The sequence below is a fragment of the Bacillus rossius genome, chromosome 2 (assembly GCF_032445375.1).
Source record: "Bacillus rossius redtenbacheri isolate Brsri chromosome 2, Brsri_v3, whole genome shotgun sequence".
Lineage (NCBI taxonomy): Eukaryota > Metazoa > Arthropoda > Insecta > Phasmatodea > Bacillidae > Bacillus > Bacillus rossius.
The window spans coordinates 6,174,387-6,192,490 of record NC_086331.1 but is presented as its reverse complement, the minus strand read 5'-3'; positions in this window follow the sequence as shown (position 1 = coordinate 6,192,490).

The following is an 18,104-nucleotide window of genomic DNA, read 5'->3' as shown; positions in this document are numbered from 1 at the left end:
TAAAATACAAATAGTTCTACCTCAGTGCCGCCTCGGCTATTGGCTCACAACTCACCTGGATGACTCTGGGCCAATGAGAAACACCTGACCAAAGCTTTATCGAATCACAGGCTGCTACGATGGGACGTCTCACGAGACAACAGCCAATGAGTGGGTGGCATTTGAACCGAGTGTACGTACAGGTCATTGAACCCGCGAATTTTTCCTGTCTCAACTTATGACTAATTTTTCCTGTCCTTAGTCATAAGTTGAGACAGGAAAAATTCGCGTATTCATTTCGTGATATGATAAAATCCAAATAATTATACGTTTGTGCTTCTTCTTCTATTGGTTCACTGTTATCCTGGAGGAATCTTAGCCAATTAGAGACCCTCATTCAAAGAAGCATCGAATCACAAGTTACCCAGTTGAGACGCCTCACAAGTCAGCAGCCAATGAACTGGAGACGTTTACCCGAGTATGCAGAGAATCGTGAAGTCTATCCTAGAGGTCATTGAACCCGCGAATTTCTCCAGTTCCTGGTCATAAGAAAACATTGATGAAAAATTGCATACTTTTTAATTTTCAAAATTTATTTACAGTTTTTGCAAATTTAATTTAGATAATTTGTTTAAATATAATCACGAACAATTAGTTAAAAAGCCCGCCTTAACCTGTTTGATATTATAGATGATTTCCTCTCGCGGTGGTTGGCCGGTTCTTGCATGCTCGGCTCAGGCGGAACGTGACAATTTTTCGTGCGTGCAGCCGGCGTTCATCGATTTATAAGACGTTATCACGTCAATAAACCACTGCTTGTGAAAACGAGCTGTAAACCATCTCGTTCCGTCATTTGGGTAGAGTTTTGTGTTGGAGGAAAGCGAGGAATAAGTGTTAAGTAAAATTATCACACAACTGATAAGAAGAGGACTCTTGTTCCCTATTCGCTACATGAAATTCGTATTTCAGATTTCGTTCTTCCCTAGGAAATTATTTTCTTACTTAAAATTAGTGATACTGAAGTTAGTTTTGTGTCAGAATCACGCGTGCAATTAGGACACAGACACACACAACACACATACACACACACCTACGCAGGAGAGGATTTTTTTAATTTAAAATAAAAATACGATTTCTAAAAAATGTTAAAATTCTAACATTGTACGACTATGAAGCAAGTAATTATTAAATAACAGACTTTCAGGGCCAGTTATTTTAATGTTTCTTGAATTAGGGAAGATTGATTGAAATATATATTTTCTGGACATACACTGCTAGTTATCTCTGTACGACATAGAGGAAACCCGAAGAACGGACAAAGAAAGATGAACACAGAACACTGAAAACAAGTCAAAATCAACCGATGTCATTTTTTTTTCCAAATGTAAAGACAGCTCAGAAAATTCCATGGAAGTAATTAGAACGATATCACAGCACAGACGAACATAGTAAATACAATGGTTTGTTAAAATTATTTCCGAAAGTATTCCGTGTTCAACTGAAACACATAGTAAAATTTCTGTCTTCTACGTCAAACAACAATATAAATCAAAGTTTGCAAAGTTATGCCAAAAAGGTTTTTTGTCATGGTTTAGACCATTCCTGTATTACATCAGGCACATTTCCCTCCATGAATTTTATCGTACATCAGATGTGTGTTTTATTCATAGGGAAATCCGAACTTCTTTTCTGTGTATGATAAGCGGCCGTAAATCTCTGTAGGTGTCTTAGTTTATTTCCGTATCTTGTCAACGCGACTTGTTTTGAGGGCAGTTTGCTAGCCCTGCTTTGTACGTGGTTGTAATGACAATCATGCTTGCTACAGCGGTCAGTTGCAGATTCGTGTGTTCGGAAACATGCTCATAGAGTTAAATTTATTGTTAATAAGTCTGTATTCATTAAAGAAATTCTAACAGTTTCTAAAACAGAAATATTTTATATAGCCTTGGGTTACGTAACTCGGTGGACAGAAATCCTAATAAAAATGTGTAGCAAAACGTCAGTACTTATGGATTTTAAGTCCATTAGGTAATTTAGTGACGATATAAATGAAAATTGAAACACGGCGATATTAATTTTTCAAAAAAGAAAATTTTAATTGTAATATTCCGTTCATGTTTAATCAGGAAATGAGGAAAGTAATTCTGCTAAGGTCTTACTTTTTTTTCATGCAGATTGCATAAAAATTTGTAAAATGAAAGTAACAAATATATTTTTTAACTGTTCAAAATTTATCGGGTTAGTAAAAGGCAATCACTAATTTTGTAATAAGAAGCAATTCAACCTTTCTGTCCTTTGCGTCAGTAACTAGTCACACAAATTATGTCGACGAGTTATTATTTTAGACGTCAAAATCTGCGTTCGCAGCCATCGAAAACGAAGGTGAACTTTCTCAAAGTAAGTGTGTCGACACTAGAGTCGCCATCTCACGTGCCATTTCAAATGAGAACTATTGCACAGTTAAAAACTGTTCTCAGGTCGCTACTGAAGTTCCAGAAGAGCTCTCTGCCACACGGTATCAAGACCGCACTGAAGTGTTTGTGGGAGACCATCAGTTTAACTCGTTGCAGTCTAACCTGTTTGCGCAACTTAAGAAACGTTATTTATGTGTCCTGTTAATGCTTCCTCAAGAGAAGAGGAAAGGCGTGAAACTTAAGTTTTTACGAGTTTGCGTTTGGTGAGTCGGTGTTCAATTTCCATGCAGAAAACAAATACTCATTAGTAGAGACCTGTAAAATTCGCGGATTCATTTCGCGATAGGATAGAGTCAAAATACTTTTGACATTATTTTGCTTCGGTTATTGAGCCACAGTTTATCTGAATGACTCCGGGCCAATGAAAAATTTTTAACAGAAAAATTGGCGAATCACGAACATTCCAGTCAACAGGTGTTACGAGTCGGTAACCAATCAGCAGATGTAATTCGCACGAGTGCATAGAGGATCATGGAGTCTATCCTTTAGGGATTTGAAATCGCGAATTTACAGGTCTCTACTCATTAGTAGAGACCTGCAGAATTCGCGGTTTCGATGGCCTTCAGGATAGACTACACATACCCCTGTACACTAGGGCAAATAACGCAAGTTCATTGGCTGCCGACTTGTAAGTCGTCTCAGCTGGTTTGTCTGTGATTCGATCCTTCTTTGGTTGAGGGTTTATAACTGGTTGAGATTCGTCCAGATGAACAGTAAGCCAATAGAAAAATTATCTAAGAGGTATATGTGTATGAATTCTAGCCTATCACCGAATGAATCCGCGAATTTTGCAGGTCTCTACTCATTAGTAGAGCCACGGAAATTTCGCGGATTCATTTAGTCGCAAGCTAGAATGCAAACATCGACACTGTCGCACTGTGTTCATGATTGGACCGCAGTTATCTGGACACGCCCCTCTACGACCGTGAGCCAACGATGCCCAGCTAGGAGAGAAGTAAGCGAATCAGCTAGAGCCAAATAACAAGGATAACAATTTTCTCGCTAAGAAATCAACCAATGGGAAAGTAAACATGGGTCGAGCACACCTATAACTTTGAATTCTATCCTGAGACCAGAGGAATCCGCGAAATTTCCGGGACTCTACTCATTAGTCATTAACTCATTAATAATGAAATCTGAAACAACACAACCCTAGTTTACTATGCTTCAACGGGAATGCACGAGTGAAAGTCTATAGTCGCATAAGGTTTCCGGAAGTGGTCGTGAAAGACCGGAAGCCCTGCGCACGCCACGGAGGCGAGGATTGTTTCCGGGAAGACCAAAATCACGTAGACTACAACTTCACGTTGGTTGCAATTTGAGAGAGTACAATCATCGATTGTTCAGATAAACTATTCGATTATATGTATTCCACAGGATGATTTCGTATGGGTTACAATAGCTTACACTGTTATGTTTGTAGTTTTACAAGACAGTATTTAGCCAACTATTGTCTGAAGAAAATTTAAAGTTACGAAAACATTCCGTAGAGATGGCAAAGCAGTTATTTAGTTTATTCATATAGGGGAGGACGGGGCAAGTTTGCGATGTTAAGAGTTCACCATTTTTTATATTTTTAATTTTGGAAATACGATTTCCTTCTTTCCAGACACTATTAGAATAGTCTTTTGTCGTGGTGTAACTACATGAAAAAAATCTGTATTTCTATATTATCTCAAAAATTCTGCCCTTTTAAAAATATAATGCAAATGTGCCATCTTGCCCCGTTACCGGGGCAAGATGACTTTGACTACGGGGTAAGATGACATTTTTGACACAAGTTTAAACATATTTATTCTTAGAATGCAAACTACTGTAAACTAACTAATTTAACATTGTTACATGCGTTTTTACATATAAGGCATGTTATTAAAGGCTTGGTTTGTTGAAAATTACAATTAATAGTTAACTTACATAACTTATTCAGAGTTGGTGTTTTATAAACAATAATCGCACACAAATTTTCCTCCTTCAAAGTTCGAGCAGTCCTCGTGCCACCATGTGTGGCATTTGCAACACTCGATCCAGTCTTCTGATGGAGGATTGACATAAATCTCATCACACACTGGACACTGCACTTCGGATATTTGAGCTGAAGTCATGCCTGTCGAAAGTTGGAGCTTCTTGGATTTTTCTCGAGAATCGAGCTTCAGTTTCTTAGTAACAGTTCCTTTTTTGGCTTCTCTAGACTCTTGTCTTTGTTGCTTCAAACGTTCTTGTTCTATCCTCTGAGCTCTCCTCTGAACCAGAATCGCTTTCATGGGTGAGCTTGTGATGACACTTGCATTTTGCTTATGAGATTATAAAGCTCAGAAAATCAAACAAAAGTTATAAAAGACTTGTATTTGGATACCACAAAAACCGTATAAAGCACTTGGGGCAAGATGACGAGTCGTCATCTTGCCCCAGTCAACTTGCCCCGATCAGCAATGTTATTAGTATTGGATTTTTTCGCTAGGAAAAAAAATAAAAGGTTAACAATATATAGTGGTTAAGAAAAGTATATAGTCTAAGGTAATAATGTGTGGCATTGAATATCCAAATATCTTACCTGTTTGTCCATGAGATATTACTTCGAAGTTCTTGAAAATTACAATACGTCAGACCAAATGTACGAACATCATCTAACAAACAACTAAATGGTGGCAGCGGCTTCACTGTGCGATTCTTTAGTGCCCACCAGTGTGGAGCGCTAGTAGTGTCTGTTAGGTGGTGCTATCTAGTGCCATGACGTGGAAATAAGTCATTCGTCATCTTGCCCCGCTCGTCAACTTGCCCCGTCCTCCCCTAAATTTATTTTTAGTCCTAGGTAACAGAAGGGGTCGAAATCAGGCTGGCAGTAAACAAATAGAAAAAAAAGAATACGTAGACTGATATAATGTAAGACAAATTACTAATGTTCACAGGCTTTCACGGCCATTGTCTGAAGTAGCTTGGCTTCTGGGTTGTAGCCGTGTCCTTGGCAAATAACTCACCAACGTTTCAGTCGACATTGAAGTCGCCATCATCAGGGAGCAGTTACCTACTGCAGTAGGTAAGTGCTCCCTGATGATGGCGACTGCAATGTCGACCGAAACGTTGGTGAATTATTTGCAGTAGGTAACTGCTCCCTGATGATGGCGACTGCAATGTCGACCGAAACGTTGGTGAATTATTTGCAGTAGGTAACTGCTCCGTGATGATGGCGACTGCAATGTCGACCGAAACGTTGGTGAATTATTTGCAGTAGGTAACTGCTCCCTGATGATGGCGACTGCAATGTCGACCGAAACGTTGGTGAATTATTTGTAGAGACTCGTAAAATTCGCGGGTTCATTTCGTGTTATGCTAAAATTCAAATAATTATACCTTAGTGCTGCTTGTGTCATTGGTTCACTGTTAATATGGAAGACTGAGGGGCCAATTAGAGACCCTCACTCATAGAAGTGTCGAATCACAGACACTCAGTCGAGACGACTCACAAGTCAGCAGCCAATGAACAGTTGGCATTTGCCTGAGTGTGTAGAGAATATTGGAATCTATCCTGGAGGTCATTGAACCCGCGAATTTTACGGGTCTCTAATTATTTGCCAAGGACACGGCTACAACCCAGAAGCCAAGCTACTTAAGACAAATTACTACAAAAACCAGGTCTGAATGTTTTATATCCTAGGAACGTCCAGCAACTAACAGTAATTATCATAGTAAATATTGCAAATATACACTCTGAATGAAATGCAGGAATGTTCAAGAAAACAAATTGACGTCATCCAAAATGGCGGATCCAAGATGGATCCAAAATGGCCGCCAAAGTCAAGGTCAAGTACAAAAGTCAAGGTCACGGTTCTTATTGTCCCGTTACGCTGTGTCCCGTTTCGCTCATCCAAGTTGGCCGCCGTGACGTCACATTCAGAGATGTGGCTCGGCACCTCGCACCTCAGCCTGAAGCCTGTGCCCGGCGCCCCTTTTTTATACTACTTTTTTGACGTGACAACGTCTAATAAATCGATGAAAACCGGCTGCACGCACGAAAAAGTGTTCCGTTACGCTGTTTCCCGTTACGCTCATTGTTCCGATACGCTGTGTTCAGTTACGCTGTCGGCGAGTGCAGTAATAATAGGTTATGTTACAATTGACTAAAATATTATGGTGATTTATATAATTGATTATTGATATTTGATTATAGTTTATTTATATGAAAACTTGTTCATAATTATATTTAAACTTGATAGCTAAACGCCAGTTTTTAAAATTAATTACAAGTCATCTACACGTGAACTGTTTCGTCGACTGTTTATAAAGTGAAGTGAAAAGTTAATGTGGTTTTCATTGCTTATTACAACAAAAATTTCGGCAATAAAGGTTAATTATTCTTGCATTTTAAAAATCTGATTACTAGTATAATTTCAGGTATTTATTTTTTAATATTAAAATAAAAATGATTCAATTTTATTCATAAAAGTATGCAATCATTTCATCAATGTTTTGTTATGACGTCTAGTTAAACTATCATTCGTAAACCGACTTTACAGACAACCAATATTTTTTTGTTGCCATAATTGTACCCGCAATGCTGAGATGAAGAGAGGTTTCGCCCGTGTCCGAGCCCAGGTATGAGCTGGGACTGAGACACGAGGCTGTCTGCAGTCCTCGCAGGCGGACGAACTGTTCGGACGAGGAGGGTTGCGAAACAGCGGAGGAATGCATCGGCGGGGCGGAAAGGGAGCACGCCGAGAAAACCCACCAGCTCACGGAAACGTCCGCCGCGTTTCCCACTTTCTGCGCCTTATGGACCGCGTCCCTGGCGTGTCAGTGGTAGTGCAGTGGTGTCACGGTAGTGCTGTTAGTGCTCCTCCTCGGCCGGTAACACCGTGCCTATCGAAGTGGAGCCGCCCGTCTTAGACACTCGTTCTGAAAGGATGCTGTTTTTAAAGGATACCTCTCTAAATATTTTCCTTTTAATATTAAGTTGTTTAAAATAGTTTAAAAGCCCCCCTTAACCTGTTTGATATTATAGAAGATTTTCTCGCACGGTGGTTGGCCGGTTCTTGCACGCTCGGCTCAGGTGTAACGTGACAATTTTTCGTGCGTGCAGCCGGCGTTCGTAGATTTATAAGACGTTACCACGTCAAAAAAAAAGAGCTGGTGTGCTGCAAACACCTATAGACCACCGCTGCGGGCGCCTATTAGGTGATTAGATGTGGCGACCCTGTGGAGTTGTTGGGGAGGGGCCGCTGTTTGCCGAAGACGAGCGCTGTTTGCGCGGCAGACTCCCAGTCTAGGTGCTCGCTAAACTCCGCCAGCCCCCAGGGGCGTATGTGTGTGTGTGTGTTCAGCGCACTCCACGAACTTGCTCCGTAGCTTGCCTGCTCGCGTTCGATGCGACAGCACCGGGAACACTCTGGTGTCATTGCCTCCGGCGAACGATTATTTTTTTTCCGAAGCGAAACATCTAAACAGCCGAAAGCTTTATGTTGGGCGAACACTCATCGGAGCGTAACGAAACAGGAAGTGGAAGAGGAGTAACGAAACAGGAAGTGGAAGAGGAGGCATGGAATAGGAAGTGGAAGAGGAGTTATGAAACAGGAAGCGGAAGAGGAGTAACGAAACAGGAAGTGGAAGAGGAGTAACGAAACAGGAAGTGGAAGAGGAATAACGAAACAGGAAGTGGAAGAGGAGTAACGAAACAGGAAGTGGAAGAGGAGTTACGAAACAGGAAGTTGAAGAGGAATAACGAAACAGGAAGTGGAAGAGGAGTAACGAAACAGGAAGTGGAAGAGGAGTTACGAAACAGGAAGTGGAAGAGGAATAACGAAACAGGAAGTGGAAGAGGAGTAACGAATACAGTTGAGAGTCAGACACCTAATTTTTATGTCACCATGTTTGTTACAGTGTGAAGCTCCGTTGTTTGGTTTATCGTCCATTTTCATCGTTTAGGTGAATTATCAATTTTTTTGTATTATCGCTCGAGTGAGAGTTACACTTTCTGCAGACATCAGAACAAGAAAGGAACTCTTCGAAAGCAGATTGACTCAACACATGCTTCCGCCGTTGAAAGGTTTAACTGGACAGGTCCCTGACTGCACAACACCCTCGGAGGACTTCAAGAAGATTGCAAGAAAGAGGGTACACACAACACCAGACCACCAGCGGGGAGTAAAGGTCTGTTGGTAAAGACTCCAAAATCCACTGCAGTGAATGTATTTGGATGTATGCTTGCATATTTAATATAATAATATCCCAATAGCAAAGATATATGCGTATTTGTAACATATATATTCAAAGCATATTATTATGCAAAAAACAGCGGGAACAAAGATGGCGAACATTACATCATCCAAGATGGCAAGCTCCAGCAGGAAAAATAAGACAAGATGACGGCTGTGATCTCATAATACTATATGGCGATCTCCTGCAGACGAAAACCAAAATGGCGAAGTGATGTAAGAATCCAAGATGGCGGTATCCAAGATGTCGGCCGGGTTCAAAATCACCCAAAATGGCCTCCGCGTTTAAGGTCAAGGTCAGAGGTCACAGTTAAAGTTATAGAAGATGGCTGTCGTGATGTCAGACTCCAAGGTGGCGGTGCCCGTTGCCACCAACAACCATGATTCAGAGACTCCGGTAATACATTTACATACTACTCATGAAAAGGTTACATTTTTGAGACTTCTCTCCTTCATCGATCGCCCCACTCCTATCGTCGCTCTTCTCGTTACCCTCTGAGCGTTACACTTTTCATTGCGCTCTGATGACTTGCGAAAGCTTGTGGCGGCACAGAAACGTGTTTTTAGCTGGAACTGAAGTTTGCAAAGTGGCGGGGGAGTATGCTCGACCGAAATCCGGCCAACCACGGATGCCATTTCACCCCGAGGGGTGGGGCGGCGGATGAGTAGACGTCTTCTTGTCGTCCGCTGGGCCTCGCTGGGCCTCGCTGTGTCTCGCTGGGCTGACCTTTCACAGGCCACCGAGTTAAGCCCGCCCCCTCGACGAATCCTCAAGTACCCGGTCCGCCGTGCTGCGGAAATGCAGCTTATGGCGGAGATTTCAGGCACACGGGGAAGAATCGAAGCATTAAATTTCTTGTCCAGTCCTTCGGTCATTTGGGGGAGAAAAAAAATACATCATCTTCCCATGTAAAACATCGGGGCAAGAGCAACTCAAAAGCCCTGCCTTCGCGCTTTGCGAGTTAAGCTAACTATTCGCCCGCACGTCTGAGTATCGTAAATTATTTTCCTTCTACTGTTTAGTGTTTTATTTCACATGATTTTAAATAAATTCGTAATATAACCATGCATTATTGTTAAGAAAATGTTTTTTTTTTGACGTGACAGCGTCTAATAAAACGATGAACGCCGCCTGCACGCACGAAAAAGTGTCCCGTTACGCACATTGTTCCGTTACGCACATTGTACCGTTGCGCTGTGTCCGTTACGCTCATTGTTCCGTTACGCTGTGTTCCGTTACGCTGTCGGCGAGTGCAGTAATAATAGGTTATGTTACAATTGACTAAAAAAAATGGTGATTCATATAATTGATGATAGATGTTTGATTACAGTTTATTTATATGAAAACTTGTTCATAATTATATTTAAACTTTAAAACTAAACGCCAGTTTTTAAAATTAATTACAAGTCATCTACACGTGAACTGTTTCGTCGACTGTTTATAAAGTGAAGTGAAAAGTTAATGTGGTTTTCATTGCTTATTACAAAAACAATTTCGGCAATAAAGGTTAATTATTCTTGCATTTTAAAATCTGATTACTAGTATAATTTCAAGTATTTATTCTTTTATTATTAAAATAAAAATGATTCTATTTTATTCATAAAAGTATGGAATCATTTCATCAATGTTTTGTTATGACGTTGTCACGTTAAACTATCGTCCGTAAACCGACTTTACAGACAACCAATTTTTTCTAATAAATGCGCCCTTCGTTAATGTTTTACGAAATTAATGACAAATTGTTATGTCAATCCTAATATGAAATCACGTGGTATGCAGTTCTGGATTAAATGTGCGTATTTATCCTTCCTCTTAAAACTGTCTATTTCTATTAACTATATACTTAATCCAATAATTAAATAATCATCAGATTTTCCGCAAAACCCTGGATAAGTAAGGTTTCTATGTTTTTGGGAAAACATAATTTTTATTGATTTCATATACGATATACTTAAAATAAAGTGTTTAAAGACGAAGGCTTAACTGTACAAACTACCACATAATTTCCTGTTTTCAGGAAATGCTACGACAGGTATAAACATTTAACGTTGAGGTAATAACATCAATAAATAAGTTTGTGTTTGTTTAGTAGAAAAAGCCTTTCCTAAACAATTTAATATGATTATATCATGAATTTATTTTAACTCATGTGCAAAAACAGAAATATTAGATGCAAAATAATTTATTATAATATCCCCTAAGAGAATGAAAACATTCGTAGGTACATACTTATTTTCAAAGAAATTTTACAAATTTAATAGCATTTAATTCCTAGCCGCTAAAAATTTCTCCTGGTGTCCTGTTGTATTTAATGTTGATCATTTCACACAATTTTTTTTTCATTTGAGTTTGGTGTATTTCGTACGATTTATTTTTATCAAGAATGTAATTAAATGTTTTATCCAACACAATGAAAAAAAAATCATATTAATGACAGTTTTTATTTGCGACAGCGGTTACATTTTTGCAAAGCTCTTTCTAAAGAACTGTGCAAATCTATTGGCAAATTGTATGTCTGAGTTCTGTTCGTGGTAGTTTAATCCAGCTACTTAAAATGAATGTAACTCAGGGTTTTTATCGTATTACCGTAAATAAACTGTAAAATGGCATTGAATCCATAAAAGGATTCGGTCTCTATGTATTTCTTATTTTAAGACTAATAATGTATAGACATAAGCTGAAATCATAAATTATTATTTTTTAAATACTTGAAAAATGTTTAACAAGTATTGTAGTTTACATTTAAATTACAACACCCTAGTAAATTTTTCGCATAAGAACCAGATAGCCCGTTATGCTTCTGGGACCATGATACAGAAAAAAAATCCTATTTATAAATGATGCAGAAAATCCATAGTGACCGGTTTGATAAATCTTTGTACTTATATATGTCTCCAGCCTGAACTCTGATCTCTTTGTTTCTTATTATTTCTGTTACATCTGCAGCTTTTGCTGTCCAGTTCCTACTTTTACTGTCCTTCTCCACCTCTGTTTCTCTCTCTCTATCTATCTATCTCTTCTTTTAAATCTTCTTTCAGCCAAAAGAGATTTTATTCGACCGAGATGTAGCGCTTGTTGTTTGGAAGAAATAAATTGCATGCGAACTTAAAATATTTTCAGACTGTTCAAGTTTGTCACTTCTTGACTTGAAACTATCGAATTATAAGTATGTTACGAGTCCACGCTTTGAAAAGACAAAATGTGATATTCAGACATAAGAGGAATACACGCATTCATACGGCTTGCGTTAGGAATGTTAGTTGGATTCATCTAGTATTTTTGTCGAAACAAAAAAAATAACTTTATAAATAACTATCAATTTTCGTTAACACAGCAAACCCTTGTAAAAAACCAATAATTAGTAGCTACGTTCCTACATTTAAGTTTTGACGTGACAACGTCTAATAAATCGATGAACGCCGGCTGCACGCACGAAAAAGTGTCCCGTTACGCACATTGTTCCGTTACGTTGTGTCCCGTTACGCTCATTTTTTCGTTACGCTGTGTCCCGTTACGCTCATTGTTCCGTTACGCTGTGTTCCGTTACGCTGTCGGCGAGTGAAGTAATGATAGGTTATGTTACAATTGACTAAAAAATTATGGTGATTCATATAATTGATGATAGATATTTGATTACAGTTTATTTATATGAAAACTTGTTCATAATTATATTTAAACTTTATAGCTAAACGCCAGTTTTTAAAATTAATTACAAGTCATCTACACGTGAACTGTTTCGTCGACTGTTTATAAAGTGAAGTGAAAAGTTAATGTGGTTTTCATTGCTTATTACAACAACAATTTCGGCAATAAAGGTTAATTATTCTTGCATTTTAAAAATCTGATTACTAGTATAATTTCAATTATTTATTCTTTTATTATTAAAATAAAAATGATTCGATTTTATTCATAAAAGTATGGAATCATTTCATCAATGTTTTGTTATGACGTTGTCACGTTAAACTATCGTCCGTAAACCGACTTTACAGACAACCAATTTTTTTTTTAAATTTATAAAAATAATGAATACCACTGAGATTGGGCGAAGAATTTTAGTAGGCACCATCGTAAATTTATATATATATATATATATATATATATATATATATATGAGCGAGTTTTCAGTAGTTGCCAGTGATGTGTAAACATCTAACCTTAGTAACGAGCAAATTCACGAGTTCACGTTTAGCAAATAAATTTACTTATAATTCGAAACTCGGACACCAAATAATCGTTTAATCATCAAAAGTAATACTGAGCTGGATAAATATACGAAAAATACTCATTTTCGGGGAAAATGGTAAAAACTTTTCCTCTTGTAAGAACTATAATTCTGTTTGAATTAATAAGACGGTACTATTGATTTCTCAGGGATAGCCGAACAACAGGAGTAGCAATCGCGTCGAATGTAAATGCCTCACCGCTGAACCTGTGACATTTCCCTCGTGACCAGAACTATCATTGCCGGCGTTTTTAAGGTTATACTTCTTCAGGCGCGTTGAGAGTGACATTTTAGTATGCGCCAGAAATTCAATGAATTAATCACGCATTACAAAACGGAAATTTAACAGGTTGAAAGTCAAATGCGCCCATGCATGCAGAAACTGCTATGAGAACCCTGAGATGTACATCAAGTTATGTCCCTGCCCGAACACGCCCGAATATTCACCTTCGGGCAAATTCGGGATTTGTTTTATTTTGCGCAGGACAAATGAATTCAAATATTAAAAGTGGTCGTTTAGGTTAGCTACATTAAAACACTTTAAAACACTATGGACGGTTAGTTAGGTTAGTATAGCTACATTAAAATAAACAGAGAAATATTATAAATTAACCCGAGGTGGGCCGAAGGTGAATATTCGGGCGTGTTCGGGCAGGGACAGAACTTGATGTACATCTTAGGCTTCCCACACTGATATAGCATCGAGCCGAAGTCGCTATGTTGGCGGACCCACGTGTGGCAACATGCACCCGTACATATTGACTTTCGCGCACATTGGGGGATGTACTAAGCGTATTGTTGTGCCAAAGTAAACTTTATGTTAGTTGAATTATCCTGGAATACATTTTTTAAACTTGAATTTTCATAACAAAATATAATAGCAACTTTAAAAATATTTATATTTTATTAGCCAGGGAAATGGTGTTAAGACGAACATGGCGTCAAATATAGTTTTTTAAATGTTAGCTATCTAAAGTATTACGAATGTGACGCTTTTAGGCCTTTTTTAAACTAAAAGTTTCATTCCAATAGATTCCGGCTTTGGACTTTATTTTCAATGAGAAATTTTATTAAAATACTGCCCATCTTGTTAAAACGCACTAAACAGTTAATATTTTTAAGTTTCCGCACATGTCAGAAGTTATACTTCTATGGCATTACTAAAATATTAACCTGAAACATTTTAAAACACATATGATAACACTAAGTGTATGTATGTAGGCAATATTTGTTTTTGCTCAAACGACAGAAATCAGTATGTAAATACTTCCCACAAACAAACCTTAAACTTATTGGGTTGATTAAACGTTGTTATATTGCAATGTTTTTTAAAAAAATAAAAATAAAAATTTCCAGTGACGTGCTGTGATCAATGCTCTTTCAAGATATCACTCGCTCGTAATACCAATGCGCTATCAGGACTATCACAATTTGAAAAGAGAAAAAGTAATATTATAATAATTGTATTTCCAGTTTTCCCACTTTTTTTTTAATTCGGGATTATTTTTTACTATGACTGTTTTCTTTAGAACATAATCAGCTGAAAACGGGGATTATAATGGTTCGGATTTTTGTTACACTTAAGCCTAACTACTTTATTATTCCTTTTTTACCACAAATTTACATTACTAAAATCCTAAGACCTTTATTAATTTTAAATCATGTTCTAATTACTGTATTCGGGCTCGGATGTACGCATCAGACCACCGCTTTCTTTGATAGATCGCTGAGTTCGAGTTTGAAATAAATTTTTTTTATTATTACAAGGATGTTGAATTTCTACAACAAACTTCAGTATGGCCAAAGACAGGCACAACTGTCGCTAGTTGTGACTTTGATTCCTTTCGTTGACCTCAGCAAGCATGTGTCTCGAGCGCTTTCAATTTTGTTTTGAAAGCAAAATGTAGACTCACATATGCATACCTTTCTCTATTCGCGTGTGCCATTCATTACAAAAACTGGCGGGAGGTACATAACCTTCGGAAGAAACAAGTTACGAGATTTATAGCACAAAAAAAAGATAGTTATGAACAATAATGAGTTGTGCTCAGGTTTCCAATTTTAAGCCTGTAAGTTAAGCATATTGAAGTTTACATCTGAGTTTGAACCTTAATATGCATAATTAACTTATCAGCGACTCGAGCCCAGAATCTTCGGTAACTCAAATCTCGTATTGTTGTTACTCGTGATTTTTATTAAACTTATAATTTAACAAAGTTAATTTTCATAAGAGATTTTAGTAATTCCATAATTATTAATTAAAAAGTTTATATTAAACTAAAAGTTGAATTACATTTAAACCCTAGCATAAACTCACATTATGAAATCGTTGGCATAAAGTTATAAATTAAATTTTTGTACGTAACCTTCGTCTTAAAATTTTTCAACTTTAAGTTATCATTCATAAATCAATAAAAATTTTGTCTTCTCAAAATCCTAGAAATCGCAGTATTTCAAAATTTTGAGAAAACATATATTTTTCTTTGATTAATCAATTATAATTACTAAAAATAAAGATATTTGCTTCTATGTATGCATACAAACTGTTAGTAAAAAAATTGTAAACCATGCGATTTTATGCACCAATGTATACTAGGAGGTAAATAAAAAAATATATATACCTATATTAAGGTTTTCAAATACTGTAAATACTATATATTCACTTATAAAACAATTTATAAACAAAATAAAGCTATATTTTGAATTTATTTGAGATCAAGGATATAAATATGAAATTATAGGAGCAAAATAATTATAAATACTATCATAACAAACCTCTAAGCTGGCATTCCACCAAAACTACACCGCATATGACGCCAACAAGTAAAGCATATTTGTAAGTAGTGCTTTGCCTGTTGTTATGAAATTGCTTAAAGAAATATATCTCGTGTGTACCTCCGCTCATTTATTTTATATTGGTAATAAGTTATATCAATTTAATAATCAAACATAAAATTTTATGTTTACATTTGTTTCTTTCGCTTATAATTCTTTAAAAAATTACCTCTCATAACCGCAGCAGAAAACTGAAAATACCCTGAAAAACATAATGTCGTGAGACGAGATATACACTACAATCCAGCCTGTTCGATCACTTTATTTTAGTAAAATAAGGTGCTAAAATACAAAACTTCTTGTCCCAATACGTTGAAACAGAAGTGAGGCAAGCTATGTTGAAGTTGTATTTTGTGGGAAATTGGACAGAAATGACTATAACAAGTTAATTTCCGAATGGTTAGTTTGAGGCTAGAAGACTCAAAACCCAATTACCTTGGGCATATTTGTTAACAGTGAGGTTTGGTATGCAAGGAGACATGACGTTAGTAACAGTAGATCATCTATTTCATAAACTTTTATTTATATCATTTATAATCACCCGCGGAGCAAAAAAAAATACTTGAGTCACATTTAGCTTAGCTATGTTTATTGCCACTATTATACATTTTTGAGTGTACAAGTTCCCACAAATATATTGGCCAGTGATGTTAAACAAAATACAAATAAACAAAATACAATTACAACATGTTAAAAATCAAATAGTTAACTATTTATTTCCTTTTTTACATTTTATTTTCTGAAACCGCCAATGACTACAGAGAATATAACCAGTCAGAAATCTCTACAAGCAAAACATTAAATAATAAAAGAGAGCGAGAGAAAGCTAAATGCACCAAACACAATTTACCTACAAGTTCATGTTTGAATGTATTTTCAATTCAGTCTTAACACATAACGTCTGCGTCTTTAAAACTTTTGGAGCACTCCACTTACATTATGGAAGGCGGAAACGCAAATCGAAACGCAATGCAAGACGATGAAACTTGTGCAATACTTGCATTGCTTTTTTACGTCTTGCGTAGCTTTTAAACAGGTATTTATAAACTTTGTTATTGAACTTTCTGCGTCTTGCGTTTATTCGTTTTAGCGGTCAACCTTTATAATTGATCGTACTCCAATTACTGATGTTATCCTTTCTTCCTGACAGCTAATATAAACAATAAAAACTTTTCACGCGACCAAAATAGCTTGCTCATGTAAAGTTTTTATTATTATTATTTTTAATGAATGAAAGTTATGTACGAAGACGGTTTAGAAAAGCAGACGCCACTACCAGTTACTGGTGGAATATAATGAAAGACCAATTGAGAATTCTTTTATTTGTTCTTTAAATAGATCCTTTTTAAAAAGTATGTTTTTGTAAGTGTAGAGACAGCTTGTTGTGAACTTTCAAGTGTGAAATTTTCCTTACTGAAAATCTACAATATCTTAGAAATGTGTCTGGAGCTCTTGCGCTATATTGCCAGTACAATTTACTTTAAAAAAATGCTTCGCCTATATAATTCTATGAGTTTGAAAGGATCAATTGTAGCACTAAACTAGACAACAGAGTAGATAAATAAGTAGTAATGTAACTAATGTGTATTACTCGATCAAACGTTTAACCTACTCTTCAATATTTATTTCGAAGAACCTGCGTCGCCTGGTACGTAGTGGCGTCTGCTTTTCTAAACCGTCTTCGTACATAACTTTCGTTCATTAAAAAAAAGAAGAAAACTTTACATGAACAAGCTATTTTGGTCGCGTGAAAAGTTTTTTATTGTTTATATTAGTAATGCTGGTAAGCTGATGTCGCTAAGAAAGGATAACATCAGTAATTGGAGTGCGACCAAATTATAAAGGTTGACCTCTAAAACGCATAAACGCAAGACACAGATAGTTCAATAACGAAGATTATAATTACCTGTTAAAAAACTACGCAATACGTAAAAAAGCAATGCAAGTATCGCACAAGTTTCATCGTCTTGCATTGCGTTTCGATTTGCGTTTCCGCCTTCCATAATGTAAGTGGAGTGCTCCAAAAGTTTTAAAGACGCAGACGTTATGTGCATATAAGTCCACGATGTAGTTTTTATTATATGCATTACGCTTTAACATGTTCCACTTTCGCAAAGAGAAATTAAATAACTCCTTTAAGACAAATAATTGACAATTCCCCGTGTTTTCATGATAAAAAAAATTGTCAAAAGGAGACCAAGGAAAAAGATTTTCAACTGTTTTAAGTGTTCCGTTGTATTGCCCGTGCGGTCCTTGAGTCGTTATAAATCCTAAGGCCGGGCTACATTCGCAATAGCACGCAAATAGCACACAGATAGCACACACGCACAGAGTTGGCACAGAGCTTGATGCTACATTCACGCACAACACAACACAAAAGAATATCG